A 12,157-nucleotide genomic window follows, 5' to 3' on the forward strand; every position below is an offset into this window, starting at 1 on the left:
TGGTGCGTCCAGCACTAGTGTCTCCCTGATAATAATAATAATAAAAACCTTAAAATAATATTATTTTTTCCCACAGTCCCCTTGCTTTTAATAATAATAAAAAATAACAACTTATTTCTGAACAATCCCCTTGTTTTTAAATGCACTTCTTCCATCATCCCACAATTTTAAACAAAAATGTTTTTGGATGAACAACAAAACCACACAAGAATCACTTATTTTAACTCTTGATGACAATATGAAGAACAAGATTAGGACTTTACTGAAGATGAGACATCTCAAACTTGATTTTCTGGAGGGTTTAAACTGCTGGAAGGGAACATTATGTGGACAGGCAGTGTCATGATGTCATGTAACAAAACAATGTCTTCGGAAGTTTTCCTCAGCATTTGCTTCAAATTTCAGGCTTCAACTTCTCAATAAGCATTTCACTATAATGAGCAGCACTCTTTATTGTTGAACCCTTTCCCTGATAATATTCCAGTAATGGACCTTGTAAGCATAAAACATTTAACATAAATTTTCTTGGTGACAATTAACTTTCAATGTTTCCACTCCATACTCTGCCAATTATGCTCTCAGTAAAAATGGTTCATGTACCATGAATCATCACTAATCATGATTAATGGTTCAATGATTATTCATGGTTCATTAAAGCATCACTAGTGAGGGTTCATTTTTTTGTCTAAGAAAGCATCATTATCATAATGGACCAAATTTTGTTGACAGATGTCAAAGCGTGAGTTGTCTTGGGATCCACTTTACACAAACTTTATGAAAGTTAAGTCTGTTGTGGATGAATTTACCATGACTAATTTGTAGATCACTTGCTACTTCAGCAATAGTTGTTCATGTTTTTTTGAACCATGATGCACACCCAGTTCAATGTTGTTATCAACTGTAACCATAAACCGGCATACAACTCATTCACACATAACATTTGTGTAACCTTTTTTGAATTTTTCACTCACTCATAGATACTCTGTTCTGATAAGACACTTGTTCTCATATTGTAAAATATTGGTAAAAGACTTTGAGGTTTTGGTTCTTGAAACACCTTCACCGTAAAAAATGGATTACTGAATGGTACTTTTATTTGGTCCAAACAAAAACAGATTGGCCATGGTTGTATTGTTGTACAGTAGAATTAACTAATAAATTTAAATAACTTTAAGTTAAAACAATCCATGGCATCGAGTGCAAAAATGGGAATGTTACTAATAGAAACATAAATGCAAATACATTGCACACAATTATTAACTCAACGTTATATTACATAAACAAAAATAATTATTAGAGGAAAATAAATCACCTCACAAACAAAATGGCATAAAATGTTATTTTTATTTTAATCAATTACAAGTTTAAACTGCAGAATAAAGATATTATGAGCAGCATAATCAAAGTAATTATTTGATTAAATATTCCTTTACTTTTATAAACATTTACTAAACAAGAATATAAAATCAAACTATATTTTTTTTTTTGTCTTCAGTCATTTGACTGGTTTGATGCAGCTCTCCAAGATTCTCTATCTAGTGCTAGTCGTTTCATTACAGTATACCCTCTACATCCTACATCCCTAACAATTTGTTTTACATATTCCAAACGTAGCCTGCCTACACAATTTTTTCCTTCTACCTGTCCTTCCAATATTAAAGCGACTATTCCAGGATGCCTTAGTATGTGGCCTATAAGTCTGTCTCTTCTTTTAACTATATTTTTCCAAATGCTTCTTTCTTCATCTATTTGCCACAATACCTCTTCATTTGTCACTTTATCCACCCATCTGATTTTTAACATTCTCCTATAGCACCACATTTCAAAAGCTTCTAATCTTTTCTTCTCAGATACTCAGATTGTCCAAGTTTCACTTCCATATAAAGCGATACTCCAAACATATACTATCAAAAATCTTTTCCTGACATTTAAATTAATTTTTGATGTAAACAAATTATATTTCTTACTGAAGGCTCGTTTAGCTTGTGCTATTCGGCATTTTATATCGCTCTTGCTTCGTCCATCTTTAGTAATTCTACTTCCCAAATAACAAAATTCTTCTACCTCCATAATCTTTTCTTCTCCTATTTAACATTTAGTGGTCCATCTTAGTTATTTCTACTACATTTCATTACTTTTGTTTGGTTCTTGATTATTTTCATGCGATAGTTCTTGCGTAGGACTTCATCTATGCCGTTCATTGTTTCTTCTAAACCCTTTTAGAAGAATCAGATAAACTATGTACTAATATATAAAAGTATACATTTGTGTAATTAAACGTATAAATACCTCTCTTATTATTACCAGCATTAAATATAGATGCTTTATTTTTATCACCAAACAGGAACAAAAATACACAACTCTGTAAAGAATAACTAAAATGAATAAAATACTTAAAACAGAAAATACAGTCAATTATATAAGTATAAATAATATACTTTGATGTTTATAAGTGATGGGTTTCCTCCTCCTGTTGTTCGTTAAATGGAATACAAGGATGTTGGCGTATGTTTTATCCTCCTATTTATTGCTAAGCCTGGACATCAGTATTTTGCTGCTGGGTCTTTCTCTTTATCTGGGAGGTATTCATTTTTAATGACATATATTTATTTTTTGTTTTTTTATAAGATGCACAGTTTAGGATTATATTTCAATCTTTTGTACATTATATTTCTCTTAAACAAACATCTTTCCAAATTTCAGTAAAAAAAATTAAACAGAATAAAATGAACAATATAATTATTACATATTATGCAGTGAATAACGTATTATATACCTGTCATGCATGTGCAAAGTATATTCAGACACACACAAGAAAGAAGAATTAAATTAAATTTTTCCCTAAAAAAATAAATATTAGAAACAAAGATAAAAAACTACATAACAAATTTATTTTAATTCAGTAATCAAAATAAATTCATTGAAAATACGATAACATTTTAAAATGATTAATTATTAAATGGCGTATTTTCAAATTAATGTAATTATTGCTTTCAAAGTATTTTAGAAGCATATGAAATTTCAAAGAAAATTATTATTGACTTCTTCATCAATCTGGAAAATGAGAAAAGGTTCCGTTTATTTGAAAGTAAATTATTTCATCTTTAATAATTTTGAAATAATTTCTTGAAAATATTTATGTAAAATATGGATAATGAGGTTTATTATTTATTTATTATTTACAATAATAACTGGCTAATGATAGAATAATACTATGAAATTTCTAAGTATTAAAGCTTTTGAACTTATTTAGTAATTTTAAAATAACATTTTTATTATTGTTATAATACTTTGAATCTTAGATATTAGATGTCTCAACTCAAAATGCTCTTATATTTTTCCTTCCAAAGGACTTCATTGTATCAAATTGTTCAGCAGAGTTACAGATAACGTTGTTGTAAATGGCTTTTGTCTTATAAAGTTTACAATATCCTTTAAATGAGTATATTTAAGCACAACATAATCATAAATAATAATCAATTATATATATAGGGGTTTCCTAACCTTTTAAAGCAGAATTTATAACATTTGAAAAATTAAGTAATTCTTAATTAAGTAAACAAATTATGTATATTGACGTAATATATTATTAGAAAAAGAAGATTTGCACTTAAGAATTGAATAAAAAGTTAGATTTTCTATTGAGCCTGTTTTTAAGTTTATGTAGAATCTTAAATGTAAACAAAAATCAACACCATTCTTGAGAAAGACTATGTGATTTAAGTTTTAGAATTCCAAATGTTAATTTGATAAACCCTTAATTGATAAGATGATGCCAGTTAAATTAAATGCAATGTTAGAAGAGTGAAAGTTGTGTTCCATCTTCACAATTGTCACTGATAATAAAGAGTTGCATATTTTGAAAAGTGCATGTGCAACATATTTTAACAAAAATGTACTAAAAGATATATGTATGTTGAAACATTTTTTAATGAGTAATGGTATAAATGATACATAAAATATTAAGTTAACTCCTACTTTATTCTTACTGCCTTTTTCGAACTATATAGTTGCTGTATGTATTAACTTTTTTCTACCGTGTGATAATATTTATCCCAAAGTATTTTGTACAACGTTTGTAGTTACTTATTTTTGTTATTATTTTATTTTATTTTATAAATATTTTTTTAATGAAATATAACAATTTACAAGGGTTATTTTTTTTCAAGGTCCGATCGGTCATGAAATTAAAACCACAGTGAAAATAAAAAATTTTTTATTTGTAACAAGTACTTAGATAGTTACGTTATTTCTCTACATAGTTGCCACTCCGATTTAGACATTTGTTGTAGCATGGTACCAACTTTCCAATACCCTTGACATAGAACGGAGGCACCTGTGTTTTCAGCCATGCTTCTACGCTGGTCTGCAGCTCGATGTCTGTGCCAAACTGTTGTCCTCCTAGCCAGCGTTTCATGTGAGCAAAGAGGTGAAAATCGGATGGAGCCAAGTCCGGGCAGTATGGTGGGTGGTCAAACACTTCCCAATGAAAACGCTACAGGAGCTTCTTTGTTATAGCTGCAGTGTACGGCAGAGCATTAGCATGGAGAAAGACAATGCCTGATGACAACATTCCTCACCGCTTATTCAGAATTGCCCTTCACAGACGTTCAAAAGTCATGCAGTATGAGGCTGCAGTAATGGTCGTGCCACGTTCCATGAATTCCACCAAAAGAACTCCATTCTGGTCCCAGAACACAGTAGCCATACACTTTCTGTTGGAGAAGGTTCGCTTGAACTTCTTTGGTTTACTGGGAGAATGAGAATGCATCCACTGTTTGGATTGTTCTTTTGTTTCTTCAGTTTCCAAAATGGACTCATGTCTCGTCCCCTGTGACAATTTTGTTCAAAAAATCATCTCCTTCATTGTGGTAGCACTGGAGAAACGTTAGGGAGGCGACCATTCTCATTGTTTTGTGATGGTCGGACAGCATCTTGAGAACCTATCTCGCACACAGTTTGCGGTACTGAAGTCTCTCAATGGTGTAGAGAGCTGACCTTGAAATTTCAGGTAATGAATCACTCAATACAGAGATTGTGAACCGTCGATTTTCTCGAATTGCCTCATCTACTCGCTCAATGAGATCATCGGTTGACACTCGCTTACTTCCCTGACCGCCTGCATCATGAACATCTGTACGTCCTGCTTTAAAGTTCCTGCACCATTGTCACACTTTGCTGTCATCATTGAAGTTTCACCGTACACATTACTTATTTGTCGATGAATCTCAGCTGCATTACACCCCTCAGCCTGAAGAAATCGAATTACCACACGCACTTCAAACTTGGCGGGAGATGCTATTGTTGTAGACATGTTTACATGCTAGCTGCGTGTTCAGAACTAAACGAAGTGACGCGGCATGTTTGAAGGCCATACTAGAGACACTGCGCAACACATATGCGCAAAGGTTCATCCGAGTTTTTATTTCGCGACCGATCGGACCTAGAAAAAAAGTAACCCTCGTATTTTAGTTTATATCTGATTTTATTTTAACGATGATTATAATGTACTCATTTAGTTTAATAAACACCAAATTATACTTATCGTTACATTTTTTTCAATGATACCATTTATTTATAAGTTGAGTATGCAATCTTACTAAGAACTGCTTGAAGACATCCATTCTAATAGTTATTTGTATGCTATACACCTACCTGGAGGCAGTTTTAGAAGTAAACTATCTGCAGGGATGGGAGGTGGATAGAAGATTCTTTAAATTATTCTATACTACGAACATTTGTTCATAATGTACATGTAAGGTGTCCAATTTTTATTTTTATTTAGATTAGTAAGTCTGATTTCATTTGATAGGCATTTCAGATATATTTTACAAGTACCAGATAAAAAATACAGTCTCTAAATCAACCCCCCAACCAGATTACTCCAAGAATACACTGGCTCTATAGAGTCTAGCATCCTCGGTATGTCCGAGGGCCCAATCTACATCCTTAAAACCAAACTGTGGAAAAAGGGATCTAGGATAAGAAAAATGGATGCATAGTGCAAAGAATATTCTGTTTTTTTTTTTTTTGAGAAACTACAATATGAGTTAAACAGCATATGTTCATGCAACATGTGACCATCAGCAGCAATCCCTCACAATTTTGGGGAGCATTTTAACCCAGATGGGAGCAACACATGATTGATCAATGAGATTATTTCTTAACTAGCATAAATATATGCTCCAATAAAAATTATATTTTCTTCAGAAGTTAGAGACTACCCTAAAATATACAGGATATATACCATATGACATGTAAGATGTACTATACTATAGATGTGTAGAATCTCAATCATTGTAAACATACAGTTCATGTTATTAGCTATAATTAATTTTTATTAAGTTATCTTTAAAATTTATAATTTTTTTTTTTATTGTAATATTTTTAAGCTTTTAAAACTTGGTAAACTAGTCACAGAATTAAAATCTATGCTTAAATAATAAATTTCCATATATTTATAAATTTTGAAGAAGAAAGGTTTAAAAACTGTGAAAATCTTACTTATTTAATTTTATAAAAAGTATGAGTATTTATTTAATTAGATAATTGTATGAAATGATAATCAAAAGTTATTAAAATGGCATATTTTATATGTCCAGGAATAAAATCTTGAACATGTAAGCTATAAAGAATCATTTTTATTGCACGTAAAATAGAAATGAAGTGAAAAAAAAATCGGAACTTGAAAAATGCCAAATTTCTGTGTTCAATAACTACATAAATTTCTGAAAAATTTTTCACAGTTACTTCTTATGAAAATAATTTTTTTTGCTTCTCTTGTCATTTAGCTGCATAATTATCGTTTTTCTTTATATTCTTGAGTTTGTTGAAACTGTGAAATTTGCAACCAGTACCAGTAAAAGCAATCAAATAAATTTTTAAAATTAAGTAATAAGGTAATTATAAGAATAATAATTTTATAAATGATATAACATTTCTGTTCTTTTATTTAAGTTTTTAACTGTTATATTTACTTGTTCTTGAGTTCTCGTTATACTGAATTCTAATATTAATTAGTATGAGTATATTTCTTCTCCAATAAACAAATGTCTAATTAAAAAAAAAATTGTAATTTTAGTTCTTGGCATTTTTTTGTTTATTTTTTCTGTTTTAAAGGTAAAAGTAAAAAAGTTAAAGGTGTAAAGCAAAAAGTAGTAAGAAGTTGTTTTTTTTATAAAAAATTTTACACTTTCTACTTTCTACAAAAAGAAAAGAATTGCTGTTTTTTAAAATATTTTTGACTTTTCAGAATGTACTTTGCAAAATAATATTTTGAAGAGTAGCCTTCAAGAATTACAGATAGGGTAACTTATAAGCAATTTTATTAGTTGTTTTGGTTACATATAAACAACTGCAAATAAAGTTAAAATAGTTTCTTTGAAAAAAAAAAACAAGAACATCAGCCATGTAAATGATAGTTGTAGGGGCCATTTCTAATAAAAGGAAGATTTTGTTTACAAAATTTGAACTGAGTATAACCCAAGAAATGATAATTAAATCATGGATCTCTATGAATAAATTTTTAGCTGAGAAAACTAAAACTTTAAGAAAAGTTATATTTAACAGGATCACTTGCACACAAAACAAACTTTGCCAAATGACAAGCAGAGTTGCAAAGTAATCAAAAACTGTTTTTCACTTTTAATTCTGCTACTTTTCATGTTTCAGAATTACTATTCAAAAAAAGCACAGACAAAATCAATGCAAAGTGAAGTGAAAAGTTACAATATTATTGATAAAACATATCAAATATGGAAACGTGGAAATTCTTTTTTGTGCAAATTTTGCACAATTGTAAGTAAGAAGTGAAAAGTTGAAAACTGCTTTAAAAAGATGATAATACTAAAATACAAATATCCATGCAAAGCATATGCTATAAATTAAGCTCATAAAGATTTGGATAGTATCTAATTAAGCTAATATAAATGCAATATGATTTATATATGAGCAAAATTTAACAAGCTAAAAAAAATGTTTAAATAGTTTACCAAAAATCAAGAATTTTGATGTAAAATTGATACATTTGTTTAAATACAGAAAAAAGATAATACATAATTATAATACACATATTTGTGTACTCTAGTCTTGTAAATCCTTATGTACTAAGTTAACATTTATCATAAAAAACTGTGTAATAAGACCCATTAATAAATAACTGGAGCAGAATGATTTGTAAGAGTCATTAAAAAACATAATAGTAGTAATAAGCTTGCATAGCAGTCAACAGTTTTAATTATAATCAAATTCTATTAATAATTAAAGTTTATACAACTGTTAATATAATTGTTCTATATTCAGTGTTTTAAATAAACAGTTTAAAATAATTTAATATAGAAATTAAAAAATATAGATTTTTAATACAAAATATTTTTAATTCAAACTTCATTGAACTATTGTTCAAATCAATAAATTCATTGCAATGGTAAACTACTAACTCGTACTGTTGTAATCTACATGAACTAAGGTCAAACCCATGTTAATTTTTTCTATGAGATTTTGAATATCTGTGTATTGTTACTCTATGTTCTTGTTGTTTAATTTAAAGCCCTTTTTCAGGTCTAGTTGGTCTGAGAATGGACAAGACCAACTCCAAGATTTAACTAGGCTTGCTGAAAGAAACGGTAAAAATATACTAATACAAAATGAGATTAAATATTTTTTTGAAATATTTGTTTATTCTATCTCTTTATTTGCAATTCAAAGTTTATAAAAAGTTTTGAATTGCAAATTTGAGTCTACCTATTTGATAGTTTAAGATAATTAATTAATTTAACTATAATATTACATTAATTGATGAATAACCAATTGCAGCATGTATGGCTGATTGAATCACTCATTTAAACATTAATAAACTCTCAGTCAAGTAGATCTTAGTTTAAATTTTATATTAGAATTTTTTTCTCTTAAACTTTTAAGAAGGTTGAAAAGTTTAACTTCAAAGTGCTTAGTATATAAAAAAAAGCAAAAGTGACAGTAGTAAAACAAAATTCTTAATTTTCTTTCTTTTACATACTCAATACATTTTATAATATATACAAATATGAAACTGTGAATACTTTTATTTTTTTTTAACAGCTTTCATATAATATGAGTTTTTCTTTAAAATTATTATAATAGCATTTAATTGTAACATATACAATTTTTTTTGTTGCTATGAATTCCTCTAAATTCAATGTTAACTTGTACTACTAATCAAAAATCTGCATTATACAAAAATAGTATCCCTGTCAACCAAAACTCTTATTATTCTATACAAATAAGTAATTTTACCAGTTTAAGTAATTAGCATGTTACTTATTGTTATATTGTTTATAAAAAAATTAATTGGTAGAAACTGTTTGACATTTGAAACACTAAAGTTAGGAATAACTTTAGTTATACCTAACTTTAGTATTATATTAAAGAGAGAAAATCCAAATAAGAAGCACTATCATTTGAAAACCTGCATAAATAATAAATTTATATTTATATTCAAGTTTAATTTATAAATTAAAATATATATACGAGGAGTATTTTTAAACGTCCATTTTGAATAAAAACAAAACTGAAAAATACGAATAAAGATTATTACTTATGCGTAAAAAATACATTTATTTATTACTTTTCTAAATAGCTGCCTTCAACATCAACAAATTTTTCATAAAATTCAAGAAATTTTGCAGCCAACAATTAAAAACCACTTATTAATGCCATTTTTCAATGCTTGTCATCATCAAACTCTTGTGTTGCAAGCCATTGTTTAAGGTAAATGAAAAAAAATAATAGCTGGGTGCTAAATCAGACATATAAGGTGGATGATTGAAAATTTTCTAATCATCACACTGCGTGTGTGGCCATGCATTGTCATGGAAAAACAAAATCCCATGGTATAGCATTCCAGATTGTTTATTTTTTATAGCTCTTCTAAGATCTTTTTATGTTTCACAATATGTATCAGCATTCACAATATGTTTTAATCACTAAATTCAACAAGCAAGACAATCTTTTTACGCTAAAAAACAGTAGCCATAAGCTTCTTTATCGAATGTTCTTCGGTCTAGAATCTAGACCGAAGAGCATCTAGACTCTAGATGCTGAATGTCATCATTGCATTGATTGCCGTTCGAAGGGGAAATCCAGGTTTCATCTCAAGCTCACCGAGTTGCTCTAGTGGTAAACTCATCATCACAAATCAGCTGATTTCAAAGTTGAGAGTTCTAAGGTTCAAATCCTAATAAAAGCAGTTACTTTTATAGGGATTTGAATACTAGATTGTGGATACTGGTGTTCTTTGGTAGTTGGGTTTCAATTAACCGCACATTTCAGGAATGGCTGACCTGAAACTGTACAAGACTACACTTCATTTACATTCATACATATCATCCTCATTCATCCTTAGAAGTAATACCTTATGGTGGTTCCAAAGGCTAAACAGAAAAAGAAAGAAGGTTATATCTCAGGCAGCAATGAGCTCAAACAATTCATCTCCCTCAATTTTGTAACGTCCCAAAAATTCAATTGCTGCAGCAAGACGTTTTTCCTTGTTTGTGTGTGGTAAGATCTTCAACACCTATCGGGCACACATTTTTTTTACAGTCAGTTTTTCAATCAAAATTTCATGAATAGAAGATAGTGAAACATCAAAGACAATTGAAGTGGTGATGTGCCAGTTTTCTCGAATTCTATCATCAACTTCTTCAATCAATCATCCATTACCACTGAATACTGACGCTGACCATCTCTAGTTATAACTGAGCTACACAAGCACCATTTGTTACACCGCTTATATAGGCGGGAAATTCAAAGACGACCTTACTTTAGAAATATTCTGAATGCTCGTTCACCCTTCTCGAAATAAATATAAATGGCACCACCTTTAGTGTTACTCATAATATTCAGCCGGTCACAATTTGCCTGTGAATTTTATCTGACAGAATTGTGATTTTTTTCTTAAAAATTCATAGAACTTGTATTTCACACTAGGCGGAATAAAAGCATGGAACTTCTTCAAACGAATACAAAAATGTGTAGTTATCTTAATCTATATTCTGAATTTAAAGACTGAAGAAAATGGCTTAGTGTTTTCTAATGACATTTCTCCTCTTATTGAGACACTTTGTAATGAACATAACCCAACAGAATAGCGCTTGTTCATCGATTCCTCTAGTGTTGGTTTAGACTGTGCTTCTGCATAATGGCAATAAATTCCCATCATTATCTGTGGCTCACTCTGCTAGTATGAAAGAAACATACAAAAACTTTAAATTTACATTCGAAAAGCTTCAGTATGCAGTGTATGAATGGAATATTTGTGGTGATTTGAAGATAATTGCACTTATTCTTGATCGGCAGCTTGGTGACACAAAGTACTGTTGTTTTTTGTGTGAATGGGGTAGTAGGAACAGAAAAAACCATTTCATTAGAAAAGAATGGCCTAAATGCGAATCACTCATTCCTGAACAGAAAAATGTGAAGCATGACCCATTGTGTAATCCTAAAAATGTGTATCCACCTCTGTTACATATTAAACTATGATTAATGAAGAATTTCATCAAAGCCATGGACAATACTCCTGGTTTCATGAACTTAAAACAGAAGTTTCCTAAAATGAGTAATGCAAAAATTAAAGAAAGTTATATTTGTGGTCCACAAATACAATTACTAATGCATAATGAAAAGTTTGAGGATCTATTGAATGCAATGGAGAAAGCAGCTTGGCAAGCATTCAAGAATGTTACTCAGTGTTTTTTGGGAAATCGAAAGGTGGAAAATTACTGTGATATTGTCAACAATCTTATAACATCTTATAAAAATTTGGGTTTAAATATGTCTTTAAAAGTACACTTCCTGCACTCGCACCTAGATTTCTTCCTGGAAAATCTTGGCTCAGTGAGTGATGAGCACAGGACCTTCATCAGGAGATTTCAGCTATGGAAAAGAAGTATGAAGGCAAATAATATCCTAATATGCTGGCTGATTATTGTTGGACCACCAAGAGGGATGCTCCACAGGCAAAATACAGCAGAAAATTGTCATTTCTTACTTTCTAGGTGAGTCAAATGTTTGAATATTGTGTAGTTAAGAAAGCAGAAAGTATTAAAATGTTTGATGCCTGTCTCTCAGAATCTTGCATGGTGGGGAAAACCGATATTATATTTCAATTCAGGAGAAAAAA

The sequence above is a fragment of the Lycorma delicatula genome, chromosome 1 (genome assembly GCF_047948215.1).
Source record: "Lycorma delicatula isolate Av1 chromosome 1, ASM4794821v1, whole genome shotgun sequence".
In the NCBI taxonomy this organism is placed as follows: Eukaryota; Metazoa; Arthropoda; class Insecta; order Hemiptera; family Fulgoridae; genus Lycorma; species Lycorma delicatula.